Here is an 8,400-nt window from a genome sequence, read left to right as displayed (position 1 = left end):
AAGATGGCTCACTCTACAAAATGGCTGCCAATTGTAAAAGCCACTGTTGTGTCTTTGTAACTGATGCAGGTTGCAAAGTGGCTAGCCTTCCAGAATGGCTTCTGGAGCCAGTTGTCAATATTATTTTTAACAGAAGAGAATTCTGAGGTGAGTAACTCTACAAAATGGCTCCCAAAGCCATTGTGTTATTTCTAAACCATGACTTTCGCAAGGTGATGACGCTCCAAAATGGCTTCCAAAGTCATGGGCAATTTCTTTTGACCTTGGAACATCTGTGCTGTTCTGATAATTTCCTCTTGCCCACAGACCATGAAACTGACCGTTAAAATAATTGTTGTCACATTTCATCCTATCATTCATATCGGCTATCTTTGTGAATTTCACCATCAATTTGCAAAATCATTTGGTGCTTCACATAATTTAAATTTGACAATACCCCTTAATCAGAATATATGCCCCTTGCAGTGTGTCTTACTTCACCCTAGTTGTATTGTGGATGATGGTCTCAGGACCTTACACTCTACACTACTACATCCTTACACTATATCCTGGCTGGTTGTCAAAAATGCGACATGGTTACATAGTGAGTAAGGTTGCAAAAATGTCCGTCAGTGTCAGCTTCCCTCAACTCCTATAGCCCAATCCAGATAAAGGCAAAACAAAATTCCCTGTGCATCTGTTACTAATATTGACAGGCAGAATAACAAAGCTTTTCTCTCCTGCTGGTGCTCGAGATATCAAGTTGTGTCACTAACTGGAAGTGTATCCCAGGAGTATTGGCTAGATAGGGGTGCATTGGAAGGACCTCTGGGTCTGGGATTACTACTACCGTTAGTGGAATAGTGGAGGGTAAGGTAAGGGACTCAGCAAAAGGACATTTACATACATGTTTTCTTTTTTTTGTTTAAAACTATGTAAAATATACCTTCAATAACATGCAAAGAGCCATGTTGTAAAATAGCCCATAGTCTAACAAAACTGTTGAAGCTAATCTCTGATTTTTTGCTATAGCTTCTAGTACACCATTTCTCTTTGCATTATGTTATTGAGTAAGCCCTTTTCTTAATTGGGGGACATTAAGCAAATGCACCTTATTTTCCATTAATGAAGATGAGCTTACTTGAAATTTTTGCAAAATGCATGTCTTTCTAAGGGTGTAGATCTATAATGCTTTACTTCTGTCTTATTAATGTATTTTATTTAGTTAATTTTGCGAAATGGTAATGTAAACATGACAATCAAATAATATATATAACACAACCAAAGAATAAATATGGAATATTCTATCTAGAATCAAGATGGTGCTTATCGGTTCACATATTCCACAAACATGCAGCTGAAAAAGTTTACAGAACTAGATTTTAATATTGGGAAACACATTGCAAACCTTTAAATGACATCAAAAGTCCCTTATATACAATGTTTATGCTCACCAGTATTTTGGACAAAGATATTGCTTCCTCATTACCGTTAAGAGAAATAGGCTAATTGCATCTATTACATAGAGTTTCTCTGAGTAATGAAGTTAAAAATGCCAAGCCTTACAATAATTTTTACTAAAGATTTTAAGATATAATAAATATAACAATAATATATTATTATTATTATTATTATTATTTACCTATCAGTCCTAAAAAAAAAGGGCCATTAGGATAGTGAGGGAGGTAGGAGGAAGAAAATCTTTGAACATGGCTAGGAAGTCTTGAAATTAGCTTATTAGAGTTTGCTGAAATTCAGAGCTTCTGGCTCCCCCAAGAAGACATTTCAAGATATATATACCAATAGGCACCTGCATTTTAGTCTTTGTGCCAGTTTAATTAAATTATTTTACTGGCAGGGGGACTATATAAAAAAGCCAGCAATGTAACACATACATTAACAGTGGCATAGGATTATGTGTAGGAGGGGGCTGTGGGTACAACTGAGATCCTGATCCTCGGGGCCTATAGACTCTACATAGCCCTATCCAAATGACCTCTCCTGGAGGAAAGAATACATGGTATCAAGGGTGATTTGCAGAAGAAGTGTTTTGAGGTCTGAGGGATTTAGGTACAGAAGGTAATGGATGAACATATTAGTTGAAAGAAGAGTTACAAGGGATAAGGATATAAAACGGAGCAGTGGTTATAGGTTTATCAACCTGGTTGTGTCAAGTAACACCACTGTACAGTTATATGCAAATGTTTGGGCACTTCTGGTCAAATTACATGTTGTTGATTTTCTAAAAATGTTTTTAACATTAACACTACTTCTGCAAAGATCAAACCTATACATGACATCATTCACTGTATCATTACTGTTCTTTTTTTTATTGTAACAGAGTGGAGAAAATGTACTGAAAATGTTGCATGTTCCAATGTTGAAGTCCTCTTGGTTATTAGCACACTCTTTGCAAACATTGTGTTACAAATGTTTCTTTTAACCCACTTCTATTTTCTTTAGGAACTTATACTTACTCTTCCTTGCAAAAACCTTTTAGCTCAGAAATATCCTTAGGACATCTTGCTTTCACTAAATGGTTACATCTACATTTATATTTTTAATCAGTTAATTATATATTTTATCAGTTATTAACTGATAATTAATTTCAGCAAATAAATACCAACTATATATTAAAATTAGCAAAAATATGTCATGAATGAGTGCCCTGCTAGCACCGTGTTAATGCTTCAACAACACATTATTTGTACAGGGGTTCTTAATGTCCAATACAAATCTCATTATAATTTTATCTCTTAATAGTCCTATATTATAATTTGTAACTGATTGTTCTGAGAACATGTCTTAAAATACCAGGGCTTGCCGCCCTCACCCTGCAGTGCACTGAGCTGGCAGAGCTGAGTAAAAGCCACACCCCTTAGCACAGATTGTATTGCAGAGGAGGAGATGGAGTGTATCTGATCATGTCTGTTACTAAACTGAGCACACTTACTTTAAGTTTTACTCTGGTATCCTTTGAATGCAGTTATAAGTAAACACCTTGCATAGTTGCTGTAACAAAAAAAGTGTTGCTAAGACTACAAAAATGGAGATTGTTAGAACAATGGCTGTTTTGATCTGTATGATCATTTTTGCAGTCAAAGGCTGGTTGAAAGTGATGAAATTGCTACAGAATTAACAATTAAGCAATAACATCAGTATATCAAAATCAGTATATCAAAAATAACATTGATTAACAACTGATTAGGATAATTTATATTTTTATTCTTGGCTCCTTTTTGTAATAGATATTTTTTTACATTTGTTTCTTAATTTTTACTCATTTTCATTTTGTATGAATAATTTATAGTTTCAATGCAGCCAACATAGGCAGTTCTGATCTTTAGCAAAAGAAATTGAAGACTGACATCCCTGTTTAGAGTGATGTCTAGTTAAAAATGCGCTCTGCATTTGCAGGACATATTTGCCATCGTTGTCTATCACTAATAGCTAATAAACAAACTAGTGATAATATATTAGACTATATGTGATGTCTATTGTAAAGCTTTGCGCCACATAAAACATACAGTTGTTTGCTCCTTTAAGAATAGCAATCCCACAGTAAACTTCTTATTGTTTGGTAACAAAAGTTCCTAACTTAAATTGCAGATATTTTACTCTAGCCTTGAAAAATATGCTCACTTCACTAAATGTAAGATTATTATCTTCGTCCCAGGGAAAAACAGGTACAGACAGCTGAAGTCACACCATTCATACTAAGTGATGGCTTATTAATTGATGTTGTGCAAATGACACAAATGCACTATTACCCGTAGCAGGTAACAGATTCCGTCACTAAACCTGGACATGTATAAACGTATGAGTAGAATCACTTTAACACTATATTGAGCTGAGGAAGAGATATAATGGTTTGATCAGGTTTCTGCAGGAACCAAGCGGATTTGTCATTTGAATTTGAGGTGATAACTGCATGTTAGGATATGGGTGACTATTTAAAATGTACTCCATTCCTGATTCATTTGGATGACTATTTAAAATTTGCACCATTCCTTATTCATTAGGGATCCACTAACTCATCCCTAGTGATTATAATCGAAGCATACAGATTGGAAAGTAAAATGACCTGGCCCCAGTTTTGCATGCCTTCAAAGTTGGTAAAGACAAACCAATTTGACTGTAATTCAAGTGTCACCTTTAGTTCAGTTTCGGATAGATGCTATTCGGTTTATTCACTGACTTTTTATATCTCTTGAGAACTGTAGTGGTCAGATGTGAGTGATCATCTCAGCTCCCACGCCTATCTGAGGGGTCTTTCTCCTAAACATATTTCAGGTATATTCTTACTATTGATATAGTGAGAATGCAACAGGATAGGGGAGGATCCACATCCTCCCAGAATCTTCAAGAGATATAATAATTTGGTGGGTTACTTGAAATGTCAGTTTTAATATTTTATAATGTTTCTTAAACTGAGTTTACCTTAACTGAGCACTCTTAAAAAAAAAAAAAAACCTTTAATGCAAAAAAGGTTGCATTGCCATGAGTCCCTATTATAAAGAATGAGGTGTATTGCCTTAGGAGGCTGAAATACAATGAGGGGAATTTTCTAAAACTGGTGCAAACAGAATTTGGAGCAGTTGTGCATAGAATCCAGTCAACGTCTATCTTCAGCTTGTACAGTTTAGCTTTGATAATGAAATCTAGAAGCTGATTGCTTGCCATGCACAACGTCTTCAGATTTTGTCTGCTCAAATCTATGTAAGTTTCCCTCAATGCATTTTAAAGGCTCTGCTATCTAGATTTCAATACTGAGATCTAATGATACCATAACAATACGCCCCCACATCCTTCTTTTTGGTTTGTTGACTTAAAAACAACCCTGACTATGAGATAAAATGCATTTGTCCCCTTTACACCATGTTTTATAAATAAGCCACCATGTTCAACACAATCATCAGAGGGGTTAAGTCAGATACAATTGCAGCAAAAGAGACCCAGTTATTAGAGCACAAACAGTACAGAACAGAAAATAATACACTACAGAGGTTACAAAAATGTGACAATATACCTGCAACAGAATTTAGTCTGCAGCTCTTGTTTTCAGTGATCATATTGTGTGACCGTTTCTCTTATTGTGTCTTCTAACTAGATTGGGAGTGTTCAATTTATTTGTTTAGTTTTACAAACCTGTACAGTTCTTGACATTGTTCTAGCAGCTACAGGACTCCTGTTGGTTTTTTACTATCATATTTACTATATTTAAACATATTATTGCATTTTTTCCACATATGTTATGGTGTGTATTGTAAAACAAGCATGCAGCCACATCAAGAAAGACATACTTCATTAAAATGTAATATCATATATGATTCTATATGATCACAGTCATCCATGTGATGTCTATATATACTTGTATATCCTAAAAAGAAAGAGTGACTGTATAGCAGTGATTCCCAATCAGTTGTTTGTGAGACACAATTGGGTATGTTTTCCCTCTCAAATGCTGCTGCCCATATCTCACAAAAGGCAGCAAACAATTAAAGAGCAGCTATAGATTTATTGTCAGTGTCAGTGCAGGACAGCTGCTCTATTTGGCAGGAATATTGACATTTGTTCCTATTGTAGGAAAGTGTACTTTGAACATGTTCAGGAATGTTGTCACTCTTGCATTGAAGTGGTTGGTAGTAACTTTCCATACTGGAATCTTCTGCATTGGCATTATGTGGTTTTCTAAAGCCCTTGATATGCTCATTGGCCAATCATACTGGTTTTAGAAAGCACTGAAATATCTGAGCCAGGGGGTGAGCTGGAGATTTTGGAAGGAGGATGTAGTGATATGTACAGCTTCTTTGTACAGTATGTGTAAAGTAAAGGGAGTGTATTGCTTTGAACACAATATCTTTCTTTATCATTGTCAGGACAAAAATTTAGCACTTTTTGAAAAAAAAATCATGTTTCTTTATTTGTTGGGTAAATATAAAATTCAGTTATTTGCTTGTTATTTGGATACAAATGTATCCAAATGTACACAAATAATAGAACTAATAATAACAGTCTACTTGTTATGAAGTATATTTGTGCAAATGGATTCTTTGGGTTTGATTTACTAAAGGCAAATAGGCTGTTAATTTGCAATGACATTATTTATTATGTATTTATTATTTATTACAGGTACTTAGAGTATATAGCACCGACAATTTACGCAGCACTTTACATAGTTGCACATTCACATCAGTCCCTGCCCCCAAGGTGCTTATAATCTAAGATCCATAGCTCACATGCATACAGGGCCAATTTGGGAGGGAGCCAATACCCTTCCAGCATGTTTTTGGAGTATGGGAGGAAAACAGTGTACCCGCAGGAAACCCATACAAGCACAGTGAGAACATGCAAACTCCCCGCAGATAGTGTCCTGACCGGGATTTGAACCAGAAATCTCCAGTGCAGCAAGGCAGTATTTGCACTTTACAAGGGAATGTTCACTTAGCTTAGTAAATGTGGCGAAAAAACACTTTGCAAAGAATACCCAATCATGAGCAAGGAAAAAACAAAAACCCAGTATTTTTGCTTGCCCATGATTGGATGATGGAAGTCAACAGAGCTTCACCTCGTTCACTGAGCTAATGGAAAATTTTTTGCAAAGTGCAAATTTTCTTTTGCAAAGTGAACATTCTATTTGCCTTTAGTAAAGCAACCTTTTTGTCTCAAGGTCTCATTACATATTTATGACACCTACGAGACAGAGTTATATACCCTTGTTGATTTACAATTTACATGCTTTGACCAAATATACTGTTATCAGTGCTTCTTTTGTTTGTGTTAGTTCGGATATATTTGTGACTCATGAATATCTTGCTAAGGACAAGTGGGTAACATAACTACTTTATTTCTGATATGCAGTTTGGACTAGGGGAATAATACTAGAGGTGAGCACTAAAGCATCATTTTGTATGAATAATTTATAGTGTCAATGCAGCCAACATAGGCAGTTCTTGGCTCATTTTCTCATATGTTCCTGGGTCTCCTTCGCCCCTTTGATGATATTGACCCATTTAAAGAGCTTAAAAGTTCAAGCTGAAAGTGCTTAGTACTGTAAATAGTTATGCTCTCTCTTTAGCTAACACATAGGGCTCTATGAACTTATTGTCATGTGCTAAATGTTTATTTCTTATCCTAATTATAATTTTATTTTTGATTTCCAAATATCTGTCTGTAATAAGAACAACATGGAGTTATGATTTTGCTGTATGTATTATTCCTGAAGGTGATCAGAGAGTGCTTTCTGCTTGCAGAAATTAGGAGATTAACAGTTTTTAAATCCCAGCCACAGTCAATGCTGAATTAAGATTGATTGAAATAAGTGTCTCTATCATTGTAAAAAAAGATTATTGGTGTTATGGTTTTATTTATGGTTTGTATGGCTTACTGCTGCTTATTAGGATGTCTCACAAAAAAATGTTGGGAAACTCTGGAGAAGTGAAATCCTCTTGGGAATGAGCAAAAGTAAAAGAAGAAAAAACATTATTTTTGTTTCCTATATACATATTCTAAGACATTTTTATTTTGAAGAGTTTTATGTTCCTGACTTCATACTTTAAAAATAAAGATGTCATTTTTGCATCATAAGCTGTCAATGCTCTTGCTCCTAACATGTCTAGCTACCTTGTTAACAATACCCGAATGCTCAATGTCTGGATGATTGAGACAAAACAGAATTCCGAGTGAATTTTGACTTTCCAGCTTTAGGAATTAGTACCAAAAATTCAATCAAACATATTTTTTTTTGTTGTAAGATTGTTTTAAGTAAAGAAAGAAAAGAAAAAATCAAGCCAACAGACTTATATTTGAGTCCATGATCAGCTGGGTGGATTCCTGATCATAAAACTTCACAAACAGTTTTGAAATGTATTACCTCTTGAGGATAATTTCTACTGAAGCTTTTACTGTGCAGTTAAAGCATGTCTGAAATTCTGATGACGGTGACATGTTATACCTCACAATATGCAGAGACAGGAATTTAATAGAATTAGTCTATTTATACTATGTACCGTTTGCTGCAATGCTTTTTTGTCTATTTTTTTTCTTGATTTTTGGCAAATCAATATTACAGAAAATAGATCAGACTAAAACTTTTAAATATAATAAAAAAAAAAATGAAATAATACTTTTTTTTAAGCTGTAAAAAAATGAAAACAAAGCAATGAAATAATAATTTCAGAGTTTTACTCAGCTATGGTTAAACTTGAAAACCTGAGGCTCGACACTGGTTGCAAGATTAAAATATCTTTCCTTTGTCATTGTGCTTCCGTTGTGTGACAGATAAAAATTAGAATGATCTAGAAAAGTTTGGAACAGTGCTAGGACATACAGACAGAAATTCAAACACATCATACACATAATACTGACTTAGTTTCATATCCAAGAGGGGAGGAGCGTTAGAAAATGGGTACTTGTGAATCG

The sequence above is a fragment of the Nanorana parkeri genome, unplaced genomic scaffold, assembly GCF_000935625.1.
Source record: "Nanorana parkeri isolate BGI_ZX_2015 unplaced genomic scaffold, ASM93562v1 scaffold1210, whole genome shotgun sequence".
In the NCBI taxonomy this organism is placed as follows: domain Eukaryota; kingdom Metazoa; phylum Chordata; class Amphibia; order Anura; family Dicroglossidae; genus Nanorana; species Nanorana parkeri.
This window is presented reverse-complemented; position numbering follows the sequence as displayed.